The 16,927-nt window shown below is 45.0% G+C and overlaps 1 protein-coding gene across 6 annotated transcripts in view; it reads left to right on the top strand.

Annotated features, from left to right (window-relative positions):
- The first annotated feature begins 237 nt into the window (after positions 1-237).
- MICAL2 (microtubule associated monooxygenase, calponin and LIM domain containing 2) overlaps positions 238-16,927 on the top strand; it is a 1,053,240-nt gene continuing 1,036,550 nt past the window's right edge. For 3 of the 6 annotated variants that reach the window (XM_078680928.1, XM_078680927.1, XM_078680925.1), the window contains exon 1: positions 247-423. The gene's annotated coding sequence lies outside the window, so the exon portion shown is untranslated. Of the gene's footprint in view, positions 438-16,927 lie in introns of all 6 variants that reach the window. The other 3 variants (XM_078680924.1, XM_078680923.1, XM_078680926.1) reach the window with 3 other exon arrangements.

Below are 16,927 nucleotides of genomic sequence, written 5' to 3'. Positions count from 1 at the left end.
AGGCCGCCAGTGCACCAGAGACCCAAAGGCGTGCACGAGGACACTCCATGAGAGCTGCTGCCAGAAAGCAGCCGTCTCGTGCCTCAGAGATCCCAGTCTGAGTCTGCACGAGACCAGGCACCTCGCGGCCGCTGGCACGCACTGACTGACAGCCCGGCAGCGAGGTATCAGCAGGCCCGGCGCGGGGCGGGCCCCGGGGAGTGTCGAGCACGCCCGGCTCTTGATTGGCCCCGCCCCGCCCGGCACGCCTGGGCTCGGCAGAGTGGAGTTTGGACGGCCCGGGACACAGAGTGCAATGTGCGCTGAGCCTCCAGCCCCGGGGTCCAGGAGAGAGCGCGTGTCCAGGGGACTGGAAGAGGTGACAGCACCCCCGGGGGCGGGACATGCGTGGAGCCCCCATGCCGAACCCCTCTGAAGCCACAGGTGTGTGTTGACTGGTGAGGAGAGCGTGTTAGCTATAGCTACTGTCAGCCTGCGAGCAGGAAGCGCTCCCAGTGCCCTGTCTGCTGCGTGGTGACCCGCGTCAGCTGTGGTTTGGTGTCCCAAGAGCAGCGGCGGCTGCGGGACGGGGCACGCTCACCATTATTCTTGTCGTTAATGGGGACTGTCCACTTCCACCTGCGGACCGAGCGGTGCATTTGGGGCTACGACTGCTTAGCAGGTGACTGCTTAGCCAGCTGACTCTCTGTGTGATCTGTGGTGGTTTGGTTTAGAGCCTTATGTATCGCTATCGCAAAGAGAGAAACTCTTACAAACCTAATTAGTGCGTCAGTGTGTGTGTGATATAAAGTAATTCATTCAGTTGAGGGCAGGGCTTTAAGTGGGCCGGGTCTTGCTGGTGCTCAGCACCGACAGTTCTAAACAGCAGGTACCGAGACGGATCCCTTTCGGGCTCTCCATTTTTCCCCTCACCCTCAGGATGAAACAAATACATCTTAATTCTGCAGCAGCACCACCCTTCACTGCCTTTGATGTAACCTCAGAGGCTCGTTATAGTTCTTCCACCGTCTCGTCATTTCAGAACTGAAGCTTTTTCAATATTACATACAACGAAGCCATAGTTGCTGCATATTTATCTCATGCAACTAACAACCAATAACAAAGCCAAAAGTCCTGGCTTGTTCTATGTGGAATGTTACCTGTTGTATTATGTGTCTGGATGCAATGACACAAGCAGCAAAATACCAGTCAGGTGGCACACCATGCAAAGCACAGATTTTTAGCTCGTGTCTAAGCCACGCCCTTAATTACAACGACCACCACCATTTGAGAGACCCCACCCCAGTGTTTTCATCCCACTTAAAGTCATGTTTGAGGGGACTGCCCCAGCCTTCCCCTAGTTTCCCGATCTGCATTTATTAGCCGTCTGCCTCATATATTCTTTACTATACCTTATGTTACGTGTATGTATACAGAATATTTTCTCCTGGATTAGTTATTTTCGTTACTTGTGCCTCCTGTTCTCCTCTGCCCAAACAGTAGATATAAACGTTTTGGTATTTTTCCTTGTTCTGTGTCAGGTGTTCTCCTGATGCATTGGCTGCAGGGGTACTTACTGCTTCTTAGATGTGCAGGGCCTTCTTCAATAAACCAGTGTTATTTTTTCTTAGGGTCAGTGTATTGCATATAGATTGGTACTGTGCGTGTTTTTGCATGCTCGGTGTTCTCTTGAATTTCACTTTAGACGTATTTTTTCTATATTTAGTGTTTTATAGGATTGTTGGTGATAGTTCTTTGTTTTCTATATTCTCTGTGTGGCTTTGGAGTTGCCTCTTGGTGTGATTTAATAAACTCATGTTGACCTGTTGCTTTGGGATATGGCATTTGCATCTTCTTCTCTAATTGGCAGGTGTTATTTTCTCTCTTTCCTGCAACCTTCGTGTGTTACTTGTTACAAGACCTGCCCTTTTGATCTTAGGAAAATCAGGGGCCACTGAGCAGGATCCGTTGTGGGTTCTATCATTCCCCATTGTGTCCCAAGGTCGCGGGTACTGATTAACAACTGGGTGTTGGTTCTCCAGAACTTTAGGAAGTCAAAGATTACTCTATGAACTTGGCTCAAGCATGACACACAAAACACACCCAAACTCAATGTCCTGTCAGTTTTCGCTTTCAAGAAGAATAGTTTTATTAACTTACAAGTAGATCAAATAACAAGATAGAAAAAAATACTTTAGAGCCTGCTGAGGCTGACATACAAGCCCACGTGATTTGTAGCCTTTACACACTAGGCAATTAATGTAGACAAGGTGTACCCTTTGGCCAATCTTAATCCATGAAGAGAGAAGTTTGGGTGCTACCTGCAGCTTTTAAGGAACTTTAGGTTTACCATCATTTATGTATGTCTAGCAAGTCAAATTATTTTTGTTTGTTTATTTATTTAGCGCACCTCTACCATCAGGATTCCTAGTGCTAAACCCCAGAAGACCTCGAAAACAATCAGAAGAACGTAAAACAAAAGCATAGATAGCTTTGCTTAACACAACAAAACCACCCTGCACCCGGCATTTGTTGATAGAAAAGATGTGATTTTAGCCCGATGAATAGGTGGGTAGTGTTTCTGTGCTCTCAATTCTAGTGGAAAAGGGTTCCAGAGGCTGGGAACTGGAAAAAGCGAGCTCCTCTGTGTGCCCTCTTAATATGATTGTCACAGGGCCAAATAGACCTTTATAGGCCCTAAGCGCTATCAATATTTGGTGCCCCCATATATATCGAATTCAAAATATAACCAAACCATAAACAAAAAGTTTCTAAATGAAACAAAACTTAAAGTAAGATGGGGAAATAGTGTTTATTTATACTTCCACTTTATTTATAGGTTCAGCTGTACCATTTGCAGTTTTGCACCATATGGTCCATGTTAAATCCAACAATGGGAAATTTCTGTGGTGCCCTGCTTCTCTTGATGCCCTTCGCACGTGCCTATCTATTTTGCTTAGGGGTTAATCCAGCCCTGAATTGACATCTACTTTCAAAGCCTCCCACCTGACCTATATTTCCTTCTTTTAGGGGCTAAATCAGCTCTAATGGGTTATTAACATTCAATCTGAGACATGATGTATGCAACAATTGTTACTTTATCAAAACATTTTTATTTAGCCCTAAAAGAAAGAAATATAGGTCAGGTGGGAGGTTTTGAGAATTTGTTTGGTTCTTGTTGTCCCCCCTTTTCTCCCAGACCTACAATTGAATAATCGGAGGGGGTTCCCCTTTTTTAGGGTTTACAGCTGCTTTCTGAACACAAGGAGCAGGCTAGGTTATAGGTATTTAACTCTTTGGAGATTTTTTTATTTCTCCCAGTACAGGTGCCAGAAAGAGAAATGCAGTGTGCACCCATTTTGTGGTAGTTTTGGGTGCAGAGTGGGAAAATTCTGTGCCCTGGTGTGTGAATGGCTGAGTTTCTCGCAAAAGACCCACCAAAAAATAGTGAAACCCCAAGATTTACTGTCTGAACAGTGCCGCTTTCAAATGCCATTGAGTTAATTCAGGGTGCCACAGGCAAGTTCAGACAGTTGTGTCCAGTTAAAAGAGCTGCTGGTGGTCCGCCTGATGACTCTGCTAGATGTTGCGCAGGGTACTGATGTTGAGGGGGGAGATCGGTTAAGCACCCAAGTAGTTTCACTTTCACAAAGGGGGCATCTTGCAAAAATGGATTTAGAACCATAGAAGTGCCCCCCAGAGACATCTCTGGTTCCAGGACTTGTATTACGGTGATGGTAGCTGCAGCCAAATTCAGGCTGGGGGAAATCCAACGCATGACTCTGGTCCTCTAAAGTGACACAAAAGATCCACCAAACATGTGGTGGGATTGCAACATTTGAGGAAAGTGAGAACTCAGTTCCTCAGTCCTGGAAAGGATCTTGCAGCTCCATGACCCTTGGGGTTTAGTTCAGGATTTTTGTCTGTTCTGGTCGACTGGGACAGAAAGGTCAATGTGGTTTCCTTGGTGCTTTGGATCCCCCAATACATTCTCGATGGGGAGTCAGTTAGCTTGGCCCAGTTGCGATCCTCTTGGCTGAGTAGCAGCTTATCTCATCAGGCGTGACAGGTGACCTTCCAGTTCCATCTTCATTTGGGTCACAGATACTGGGTTTATCCTGTTCCTCAAGTTTGTTTACAGTCCTTAATGACTCTCAACAGCAGCAACAGAGCCCTATTCCTCATAAATTTCACTCCGGGCTCGAGTTTGTAATCTCCTCAAAAGAAAACCAGATTCAGTATGAGTAACTTGCTTGCAGAGGCCAGAATGTATCTTACCCTAGGGACACTGACAGAAAGGCAATGCTAACTAAGGTGCAAACAGTTTTCAAAGTGTGCAGTTTTCCTTCGGTAAGAAAGGAGTACCTTTTATTGCTTTGCCATGTTAATCCTCAGTTTTCTGTAGGTAGTAACATACAGCCTGTTTCATATACACCAAGGCATTGTTTTCCTTGAGGACTAATGGACTGTTCAAGAAAAAAAGAAATATATAAGGCTCTTTTCCTCTCCAGCCCACCTGGCACCCTTATTTCCTGTCCAGTTAGACCAAGGACAAAGGACATGCAGGTTGACAAATCCCTAGAGGATTGGATAGCTCTTTAGCAAACCACCATCTTATGCAGACCCATACATTGTCCTCTACAGGCGCTAGCCACCTGGAAGCTACTTTAAATTGCACCTCCCAGTACCACACAGCAGCATGTATCACAACACTCCACGTGCTCGCTAGGGATGGCAAGCACCCTGGTTTTATAGGCGCTGTTGATATTTTACATAGGGAGAGCTGTGTGCAGCCTTCTCGCCAAGCATGCATTATACTTTTAATTGAATGCGCAAAGTGCCACTCACTTCAGAGACTAGAATTAAAGCCTGTAGCCACCCTTACCATGTAGTGCTTAACCCGTAGGGTCTGGGCTCTTCTGTTGATTGTCAAGTAAATCAGGAGGGACCTCCAATCCATATGCAGGTTATCGAGTCCAGTGGCGAGAGGTCATTAAGAAGGACGCAGAGTGCCGAACAGCAGGCTTTTTCCAAGTCATGCTAGGACTTCACTTCTTTACTGTATGGATTGGCTATTAGATTGTTTAACATCTTGCATTTACTAGTTGCATGGCACTTAATATTTTCAATACGATTATGGCCTTCTTGAAATTGACATTGTATTTTCTTTTGCTAATTTTTTATGTTTAGTATGTCACAAACAGTATTTTTAGTGTTGTTTTATATATTCACTGTTTCATTGAACTTGCTGGAGTTGTTTCCCACGTGTTCTGCTCACACAGTGTGTTCATGTGGACTGTCCTTGACTCCTTTGGGGTCTCTCCCTACCATCTGTCTTCTTGAGCCGGCCCTTGACATTTTCAAGGTATTCTGTGTGCGTGTTGTGCTAAATTTTCGTCTGGCCCTGTGTGTGTTTTTATATATAAACTGGTTGTTTAAACTTGCATACTTTATTTTCCGGGTATTTTATGTGTGCATCGTGGTACGTGTTGATTTGACCTTGGTATGTTTTTTTTATTTTTATTGTCTAATTGAAGCTGCTGATTTTTATTTCCAAGGGAGGTGTTTTTTCTTATGGACTGGCATCTGGTGTGTTTTTGGATATTCGCTGTCGGCTTAAAGTGGCTGGTGTTATTTTCTTTGTACTCTGTGTGAACAGTATGTGCACCTATTTACAGACCTTTGGTGCGTTCTTGTACATTCCCTGTCTGCTTGATCTGACTGGCATTTTTTCTAAGTTTTACGTGAGTGTTACATGCCGCCCGCCATTGGTGCGTTTTTGTAAATATGCAGGGACGGGTGTTACTATCTTCTTTATATTTTGTGTGTACGGTGTTTTACATGTGGAATTCAACACCTTGGTGCATTTCTGCACAGTCAGCTCCTTCTTGCATGCTGTCTCGGTATTTTTAGGTTCTCCGGTTCTTTCGCTGGGTTGGGTTTCACAGATGCCACTGGAGAACTAACACCAGAGAAATCACTAAATAATGTAGCCAGGAGCCGGGAGCGCCGGCATCTGCCCGCTGGCGGCTGCTCGCACTTTCTGACGCTTTCAGCAGAGCTGGTGCATGTGCTGCCTATTAGCAGCACTGTTTACCGGCAGAGTTGTAGCTCAGCTATCAAAGGGCACTTTGTGGTGCATTGACTCTTTGTACTGTACAGACCGGGCATGTATAGGGTGACATGAATGCAAATTCTCCACAGGACTGTGAAAAAAAAATCAGGACAAAGGGCAAACTTTAGAACAAAAAGTCAAATGTATACCCACATCCAAGGAGAGGCCAGACCCCTCTACTTTATCAGGACATTTATTTACTAATTTCTGCATATCACTGTTTATTCACTATGGTATTTATGTGATTGCCACTAGGTATGCCACAGTCAGGTTGTACATTATGTCCTTGTTCAATAGTAAATTAATACCATTGAGCACAGTGTAAAGGGCATCACCCCTATCCAGATTTACCCAAACTTTATTAGAGAGAAAGCAACAGCGAATTTTTGATTGTTTGTAAACATTTAAAAACCTATAGCAAACAGTTTGGGAAACATTAAGGTAAGTGACCGTATGCTAGCTTAGATAAATTGAACAAAAACACCTGACTCGCCTCAACCTCCAGCCAATGTGAAACCTAAAAATAAATAAATGAGGCAGAGCGGATAGTGTGGGTGACAGTCTCATATATCATGTCAGGATGTGATGTGCCCACAACTTGTCTGTAGTCTCACAGCACTGGACTGTGCTTATGGGACTCTACATTTAGCTAAGAATTGGGAGCCCAGAATAGAAGACAAATAGAATTAAAGAGCAGGATGAAATTGGGATCCGATGGGAGATGGGCTTGATCCTGAAGCCTGGCTCTGCTCGAGGTCATGTTGGAACCTCGTCCTCGATCCAATAACGAGCCAAGCTGTCATGTGGCTTCTGCCTGCCTCCTTCCCTCTACTCTCGAGATAGCAGTAGGGGCAGGGCTGCTGGTTTTGGAACTAGGGAACCTGGTTTGAGTCTCGGCAATGGCTCAACATCCTCTGATTCAGGGCAAACCACCTAATCTCTAGCCTGTAAGTGATCATCTGCACAGCTGCCTGCTGACCTGACAGCCACTGACTGAATGAGCATGCAGAAAACCATGTTTTTGTCCTAACTTTAGGGATATGTCCCTGGTGGACACTTCCAGGTACAAACAGCTTATGCAGGAACCTCTTGTTACTTCATGAGCTAAAGCATCTTCGAGAATGTTCCAGCGAAGTCCTATTGCATTTTGACTCGATATTGTATTGAAATGCATCTAGCAGTTCATACCCAAAACTCTTTAAGAGATGGTAGCATGCTATACCCCGGCGGAGAGCATGGTTGGCAGTGTTATTTTGTTTAGACCCATGTGCAGTGCATTAAGTGGGTTTGAAAAAACGAGCTAAAAATCTGTGCTTAGCATAGTGTGCCACCCGACTGGTTCTTTGCTGCTTCTTTCATTGCACCCAGATATATAATACAAGTAAATTACAACTGCAACAAGGCAGGACTGTTAGACAGCGGCGGTCCGTGCAGGTAAAAGCGGTGAGGCGGTGAGGCCCTGTAAAAGCGGATTTCGAGGGATGATGCAGAGGGAAAATTAAATACGTAATTCATTTTCCCTCTGCATCGTCCCTCTAAATCCCCCCCTTACACGGCCTCACCGCCCCTTGCTTTTACCTGCACGGACCGCGGCTGCTATTGGATTTGTCAATGGTTGTTAGTTGCATAAGATTAATAAGCAGTGACTATGGCTTTGTTGTATGTAGTATTGAAAATACCCCAGTTCTTATGGGTGAGATTGTGGCATAATGCTAGCACTGTCGACTTTGGAGCTCAGGAAGCACGTTTGAGCCTTGGTGTCGGCTCAACATCCTATGAGTCAAATAATGAATATGTCCTTGTGTAATTTATAAAACTGCCAAAAAAATCTTCTGAAATGAAGAGATTGAAAGAACTGTAAGGAGTCTCTTTGAAGTTACATCAAAGGCAGTGAAGGGTCTACTGCTGCAGAGTTAAAGATTTTTTTTCTCCACCCTGTGGGTGAGGGCAGTAATCGAGAGCCCGATAGCGACCTGTCTCAGCACCTGATTTTTAGAGCTGCTGGTGCTGAGCACCAACAGGACCAGCCTTGCCTAAGTGTTTTGGTGTCATGTGAGTCACTAGCGAGCAGTTCTTACCTTGTCTCGGGTGCAGCGTCTAGCTGCGTGATGGAGGACGAGGTGTGACAGGTTCACAAAATGTATTTGTATTAGCTTGTGGTCGCAGTTTACTATAGGCAGCTCCAAAACCTGGCCAGAGGGCCAACAGCATGCAGTGTCCATTTACTGAAGAAGGGAGGGGTAATCTGAGAACACCCAATAGACCATATGGCAACATCAACAAGGCAAAGATGTGGTCAAACTAGAAAATGATTCCCAAAGGGCAAGACTGAAAGTGAATGAGATGAGTAGTAGCCATGCACCTTTTTAAAGGAAAGGCTACAGTTGCACAAAAACCCCTCATGACCAAGGATGGAAGTAGAAGAGGAATCTCAGTTTGTAACCTGGGAAGAACCTAACCAATCTTTAAATGCTTGGATTTCACCTACCCCAGCCACACTGAAGGAAGATGAAATGTTGAGTAGGAGGTTTGTGCCTCAAGACCCTTTTATGACCCTGACAGCTCCCAAAGGCATCAGATGGTCTAACCCTAAACAGGTTGTGGCATAAACTCTAATTTCACTGCCACACTGCAGATGCTACGTTATAATATGAAGTGCTGGTTGATTGCTTCCCTGACAGAACAAGAACCAGTCAGCTCATCCTATGCTTCCCTCTTGACCTAACCACTCCATGCAAGCCCAAATAATGTTATTAGATCCCAGAGGCCCTTGCTCTTACTAGTTTTCACGAGGAGGCTTCCTTCTGCCGTCCTAGAATTTCTTCTCCTTCAACTTACATTTTTATTATCAGTAGAGAAAGATATTTCAGGGTAAAAGATTGTGCTTTTGGTATTACTATGGTGCAAACCTAAACCGAAGGCAGCAGAGCGCTGTTCAGGATCAGATGTAATCCGAAAGTCAATGAGTGGAAAAATAGGTGGCTGATTTATAGACGGCTGGTGTATTATGATGTGGTGTTCTTTAAAGAGGATGTCGTTCCAGATCCAGTGTGCATAAATAGAAAAGGCATACAGCCTTGATATTTGTTTTGTACACTTCTTGTTATGCAGTCTGATGGTATCCTAGCTGTGACCAGAGATGGTGAGCTTGTCTGCAAGATACGCGGGGTGCTGATCATGATGGATTTGTAAATTATTCAGTTGGGTTTGAAAATGGTGCAGACCGGTAAGGGGAGCCAATCGCGTACCATCAGCCCCAGGGCCGGACTGGGAACCAAAACCGGCCCTGGCAAAGTGCTCGGCCGGCCCCCCGGGGGGAGGTCTGAGCTCTTTGCCGGGGCCGGTTTTCGGACGATTTTGTTGCAGGGCCGATTTTGCAGCTATGCTGCATAAACAGCCCTGTAACAAAAACGGCCCCCAGGGGCCCAAAACCGGCCCCCACCCTTGCGGCGCACCGGGGGATTGCCCGGTGCCCGCAACGGTCAGTCCGGGCCTGATCAGCCCTGGCTGAGACATACTGTTGTGTGTAGGATGACCTTAATGGTGCCATTGTGGTCTGTGGGAGGCCAATGAGGAAGGAGTTAAAGTCCTCTAAATGTGCAAGTAGATGGCTTGAACAGCAGTTCTAAAGTCGCTTTCTGGAAGAAGTGGTTTCACTTTCTTCAGAAGAGAGATGACAGGATGTATTTCTTGAGGGTGAGATTGGTGTCCAGGGAGAATGCAAGTGACGCTGAATTCAGTGTCAGTAGGAGTTTGAATCTGTCAAAGTTCATGTCATTGAGCCTGGCTTGTACTGTTTCTTGTTCTTGTCAAATCGCAAGAATTCTGTCTTGGTTAGGTTGCGCTTCAGGTAGGTGCTGGATACCTTAGTATTGATGATGAGCATGCAGTATTTGAGGTATTGAATGCCTGAAGCAGTGGAGACTTTGAAGTAGAGATGTATATCATCAGCATATTGGTGAATCTTGATGATTTTATCTGTAAATAGAGCATCAAGTGGCTCTATGTAGAAACTGAAGATGACGGGACAGTATGGAACCATGGAGTACTCTGCAAGTGATAGGCATCTTTTGAGACCTGGAGGTGTCCATGTGAACCAATTGGTATTGGTTGGTAAGGTGGGGGGAGAACCAGTGAAGCACAGTGTAGGTGAATGTCATTCAGAACTCCAGAGAGAGTATGAGGGTGGGCTGGGTGACCATGTCGAAGGTGGCTGAGAGGTCCGGCAACATCATGTTGCAGGCTTCATCTTCCTGGTCATTAAATATGATGAAAGCAGACTTAACCTGCTTCCATTGTATTTTGCAAGACCTCACTATGGCATGGATTTGGTAGGTTTCATGTTTTCAGTATTAACATGCCGTTCTTTGATCAGTAAGCTATGTGAAAAAAATGTTGTTATGTCTCCACGTGTTAACTTTCATGCTGACCTCCTCTGCCTGGCCTCTTCCCACTCTCCCTGCCGTTCTCCTCAAGTGCTGCTCTTGCTTCTTCCCGGGGACCTTTGTTTGGTGTCTCATGTTGTATATTGGTTTCAATTTGAATATTAATTTAAGCAGTAGAATTTCATTTGATATTGCCAATGTGAAAATATAGTTAATTGCCTAATACCCTATGTTTCGACATGAACTATTTGCAGCTGGTATACTGGACTTTCTAGTAGGGTATATCTTCACTTTGCAGGCCTGGTTAAGGATCGGTTATTTGCTCCGAATGCCTCTTCCCTAATTTTTAAGAATCAAAAAGTGTTGGTGATATGCCCTATCACCTAACTGTGAAATGGGTTTATTCATTCCCCAAGTATGATTTTTTTCCTACTATTATCCTCTTTAATATAGATTTCTGTATGTGTTTGTGGGACAGGCATGAGTTTAAACACAGGCCGCCTTTTCTGCATTAAAGTTAGTGATGGTCAAGATATCCAATGCAATGCTTTGGGTTGTATTTGAGTTGAGTGTTGTTTGCTTATTTTTCATGCACCTCTCTGGTACAGCAGCAGTTCTCCCATGGGATATGCCGCCCCTCTGATTGTGTGGTATAGTTACTATCTTTTAAAGAGCGCCTTCAAACCTAAGCTTTGTTCCCTACCAGGGGTACCAGAAAGGCTAGTTCTTAATGTCATTGGGTCTGACTATCATAGCTGCCAACAGCCCCCCTGTCATGAAGGTGCCCTTCAGCTTCTCTGATAGTTGCAGCGTGATCGTAATTGTAGACCTGTCCCGGTTCTTTGAACAGTGCAACTACACGTTCTAGAATTAAAAGCCCTGTTGGATACAAAGCCAGGACTGACTGAAGACGATCCCGGCTCCCATGGAATATTTCACTATTTTGGAATGTCGCCATGCTTTTCACATCTGATTTTCTCCCACATCATTTTTAATGCGCTGAGTAAGAGGAATGTCGAGTGCGGTCCATGCCCCATAGTCGATTGGACTTCAGCTAAAAAATAAAACTACACTCATTCCAGCTGTGTGAAGTTACTGTGAGGAGATATGTAGCGGCATATGGAAATTTTAAGGTTAGAGATGCTAGAATGACGTCTGAAGAAGCAAGAATGGATTTTTTTCCCGGTAATTACCCAATTTAACCCTATTCCCATTGGCCACATCAAGTAGTAAGCACTCTTATGCCTACTGTAGTGGTTTTATTGCCAGGATCAGAATTGTATCTCTTTGCTAAGTTTTAGGGAGGTCCCTACGAACTGACTAATAACAGTGAGAAAGTCCTGGGAAATGTTTCTGCTCGGCACCTTAGAAACCTGAACTAAAATTTCCCCGGGATGTAATGACAGACCTGTCTTGGTAATTATCCGGAATGTCTCTGACTGATTATAGCTGAGCGTGCTTGGAAATAGCAGGCAGTAACTATGTTATCTGCAATCACTTCCTGGTGCCATGGCCAGTAATGTTAATACCACATAACAATTTCTGCTGAATCCATCGATTATTTCCTTGATATTGCCGAAAAGTCGCACAGGATGGTATGTTGCTCTAAGCCACCTGCATAGCTCGATAGATGGATTTCAAAACAATACATTCGCTGACATCTTGCAAAACCGAGTGACTCACTTCCGTTTTCACAGCACAGATGTTTTGTGTCAAGCGCCACTTTCAGCGGAAGGACGAGGAGCCGCAGAGTGGAAGAACAGCAGAATTTGTGGCCACCTAGGCATAATCTGTCCAAGGCAGAACAAACTCACTATTTGAGCACATGGCACAATGACACTATGTGCTGGAGGCCGCCTGGAAAGAAACAATCGCTTGATAGTGAGCTGATGCAGAACTGTTTCTTTATTTCTGTGATTATGTGAAGCATCACATTCCGCTTATAGCCCTCAAGGGCACCTGGCTGCAAGGGGTATTAAATGTTTTTTTGTTACCTTTTCTCAAGTTTTTTTTTTAATTTCACATTCGATTTCTGCTTACACTGGTGAAACACGTTGACAGTGTATCTTTCTTTAACTGAAAGTGCGATGTTGTCCTCTACACGTATTGTTGATATTCAATAGTGAAGGAAAGGCCCTGGACAGCCCAAGGGTTACCTTACAATAAAGCATCCACTACGGAGGAAGTATTTTGTTAGCTGGAGCCGTCCTTAGGTGAGGCTTCTATAACCAATAATCCCATGATATATAGTGTGGAGGTCCTTACAGAAAAAGGTGGTGAACGGCACTGCCATCTCGTCCAGCATGCCTTTTTTATAATAAAAAATAAGCAGACTCCATAAAACTGTGGCACTCAGGGAGCCACAGTTCGTCTTTGGACTCCCAGTGGGCATCCTCTTTTAAGTTTAAAGAACCACGTGGTGTGGCGAGGTGGGTGTTTTATTTCTCTTGCATCCCTTTGTGTTGTGAAGAGCCAGGAGAGAGGAATGTTGTGCCTGAACTAGGCATTGTGAGAGAGGTGTGTTGTAATTAAGGCCCAATAGATGACACAAAGTGTTGTGTCCCTGACCGAGTAGATGGCTGGCAGTCTGATTCTGAACACTGCCTCTCACACAGAAGTCCTACATACCTAACTTCTTGTGCCTTGCCTGTGCTAATCAGCTCTGTGGATATCCACTCTGACTGTGGGCGCTGCATGCACTAGTCTACCTAGACGTGGAAGCGTGATCTCCCGCACGCTTTGATGTACACTAACCCTCCACAGAGAACAGATTAAAGGATTCACAAACCTATTGTGAACCTTCTGCATAAGACCCCTCCCACTCCTATTCATTCCATCGTCATAATATTCAGTGCTCCCGCTTACCTCATAGGTCGAAGCATGCAACGTTTCACGGCGGAATGGGAAGAACCTGATGATGAAGCATGCCACCAAGGGGCAACCCTGGTGGGTGAGGGTTTTTTAAGAAAACCAAAGTGTTTTCTCACCATTCTTTGGAGGGTTAGTTTACGTCAAAATGGATGGGCATTCTATTGTTTGTTCTACCCATACATACACAGATAGGCGTATTGTAATTGCTCCTCAAATTGAAAAAGCAATGAGTGTGTGTAGACAAAAAATGAGTAACTCCATTCCCCTCTCCCCCTTTGTACTACCTAGGAGCGCAGTAATTAAATTGCACTCTGTGCTTGACTCCTGCTTTGCAGTTGTGTGCATATCTGTCTGGCAATAGCATTCATAGTATGCAGTGTCTAGACACGGTAGAAGGAGTTATTTCAGATCTAAAATAGTGGGTGCTGTTTAAACAAGGAGCTCTAACCATTCTGTCGAATTCCTCAGGTCACTCGAGACACACCAGACCCTTTGCTAAATGTACACAACTACCACTAGCACAGACCTCAATCATAGTTAAGCCTGTCTACTTGCTCAGTTGTGTTACAGGTAGATAAAAAAAAAATGGCTTCGGTTGTCGGCAGGTAGATTTTTTTTCTGTTACCCTCTTTGTCACCATGCCACTCTAAGCTGAAGCATTTTTACTCCCTTGTTGACAACTATATGAATACCCACACAATAAAGTAGACTCTGTGACTCCTCCTCTTTCTTGCACACTCTCGCACCCTAAAAGAGCATCCATTCTAAGGTACCCGCTGAGGTCTCCATGCATGGCCTCCTCTGTGAGTGACTCAAGAGCTTCGCCTAGGTCAGAGTGTGCCAGCCACTTACTGTGATATATTTTTTTTCCAGCACACCAGACCTTCACCATCTGCATTGGCTTTTAGACTTTTCCACGCACAGTTTTAGTTGACCACAATCGCCTATATATCTCTCCGGGCATCGGTGAATGTCCCTTTGTACTCCGGACCTAGTTGATTGACAGTCCCGTTGGACGACATGTCACCCAGGTCATCAGAGCAGCAGTGCTCACCGTAATAAAGGATCTCCTTACCACCGATGGTGGACAGGTCTCCGCTAGTGCACTGTTCTTGGAGAAGGCTTGCCACCCAGAGGAGACCCACTGCTCCTGGATTGTCCACCTGGCCAGGGCTCTCCATAAGTGTCTTTTTGAGTTGACTACCCTGTCTTTATGGTTTTATTCTGTACATAAATACTACCGAATTTATGACTGGTATTCATTTTTGGTTGTACAATATTTTGATACTCCACAATCTTTAATTAACCTACTTTAAACAAAAAAAACAAGCTACTTTATTCTGCACGTTTTTTCCGGTTATTTTGGGTACGTGTAACACAGGTTACTCTAAAAATGTCATGGACATAAGGCACCCCTCTCTGAATAGAACAAATCTCTGAGCCTCAAGTTCACGGGCAGTGTTTTTTTTGCTTACAGACTCGGTAACATATCGATGACACTTTTCCACTAGGGTTCTCGTCACTCAGATAAAAGCCGATGGCATTTTTCCATTAATTTTGGTGACTGCAGCTGCTAAGAGTTTATTTTTGTAGCCAAACCTCCATGCTTTTATTGGCTTCAGATAATACGGGTGTAAAACACTATCTTTGTCGGGGATTGCGCTTTAATTTTCTGATCAAAGGCGGAATGGAATTTAAAAGTCCCACAAAAAACGAGCTTCCTTCCAGACTGCACGGTCATAATGCGCACACAGATCATAGAGACATATGTAAACAATGGTGAATTAATAACAATTTGTAAAGCGGCTCAAAAATCCGGAAACAGCATGTGTGTGCAATTCGCGTACTAACTCGTGGCACTTGGTTTGCGTGACTTTGATGCCCCTTGCGCGCCGAGCTCGGCGCACTCTTCACCCTATACCGGGAGCCAGATCGGAAGTGACGTCATTTGCCTGTGGACTCGTGTCATTTGTGGCCAGTACGTGGCACAGATGTTGATGTGGCGTGTGGGTCACGGAGCAGCGTTTATGTTGATGCACAGGACAAATGTGGTGAGCGTAGAGTCTTCGAGCCAACTATTGCGTTTAAACACTCCCTGCATAGCTGCCTAGGTTTCAGATTGCCATGTGTGACATTTTCGTAATTTCAGTGTAATTATGAGTGACATTTCAACGACTATGTGCGACACTTTCTCGCGAGCAAAATCAAGCATTGAAGACGAGGAAAACATATAAATATAAATAACACCCATTGGAGCTTCCGGGACTGGGTGTGGGCTTGTGTTTTTTTTTCAAGTAGCCTAAATGGTTTAGGTTTGCTGACCTCTGTTCAAATGCTAGTCTTAACCTTACCCTGTTTAACGCATGTGTAATTTTTCGGTTTGGCTTTAAGCTTGCGTCAGTGCCATTCAGGCCAAGCCAATTGGTATTGTATACATATGCTTTGCTTAATTTGCAAACAAATAAAAAAATATAAGCAAGAGCTCAAACTGCTTCTTAGGAGCCCGTCACTCATGCTGCTAAATGTAGGGGTTTATTAATACCAAAGCTTATTCATTTTGATTCCATTCCATGCTTTCTTCAATCAACCTACACTTCCTGTCTCCTTATCTCACTCTTGTACCCTATATTTTTCATTCCTGCTATCTCCAATTGTGACTGTTCCCTTATGTTCCTCTGCCTTCTTCTTTCTCCCTTTCTTTAATTCTCTCCTTCTCTGGACCAAAATGTGGTGGGAGACAAATAACTCTCTGGGCCCCCAAAAATGAATTCCATCCATAGCAACCACCTACATAAATTAAGCACTGTATACGGGACAAAGATGAGTCACAATAGGTGGAAGGCCTCCTCCACTGGCACCTTGCCCCGCAGCCAGCAGCTTCCTGCTGCACAGAGATGAGCTTCCGTAGCCTAAGTAAAGGACAGCATGCACCCCATTTTTGGGCAAGGCAGCCTGGTGCTGTGAGGCAGCACACATTTGGTCACAGCACACCAGCAGCCTCGAGCCTGCTGCCCTGATGCCCAGGGCAGAACTTCATGACTGGCACTGGTGGCAGGCTGCAGATCGCGCAGTGCCATTGCAGGGCACAGTCTCACTTACTTGGAGGCCGCGAGACACATGGGTTTGTTTACCACGACACTGGACCATGCCGTCTGCCTTCTCAGAGTCCAGTCCTGCAACATCACACCCTCGCAATTGGGAGGGGGGGATGGGGTGGGGGGCAGGGAAGTCCATCATTTAAATTTTACTGCACTCACGCAGCAGTGCGAGGCGTAGCACTGCCATGGAAACTCCGGCGGCCATCTCCTCCTTATATTGATACATTGTAGCATATAGTTGCTGTACTACCTCAGCCAGTCCAGCCCCCAAGCCTACGGGAGCAGTGTGCACACACCACCGCGCACTGCCAGACACCAGCTTTCGTGTAGCATAGTAGTTATGAAGGCAGGCATTTAGGCAGCGCTAGTGGCTTTGACAGTTGTGGCGCTATGCCTATAATGCACAAGAGAGTATTTCAGTGCAGTGATGCGGATCACCACACTGAAATGCGTTAGTCTAATGCCTAATATGTGTTACT

This window comes from Lissotriton helveticus, chromosome 3_1, assembly GCF_964261635.1.
Source record: "Lissotriton helveticus chromosome 3_1, aLisHel1.1, whole genome shotgun sequence".
NCBI classification, from domain to species: Eukaryota; Metazoa; Chordata; class Amphibia; order Caudata; family Salamandridae; genus Lissotriton; species Lissotriton helveticus.
This window is presented reverse-complemented; position numbering and strand designations above follow the sequence as displayed.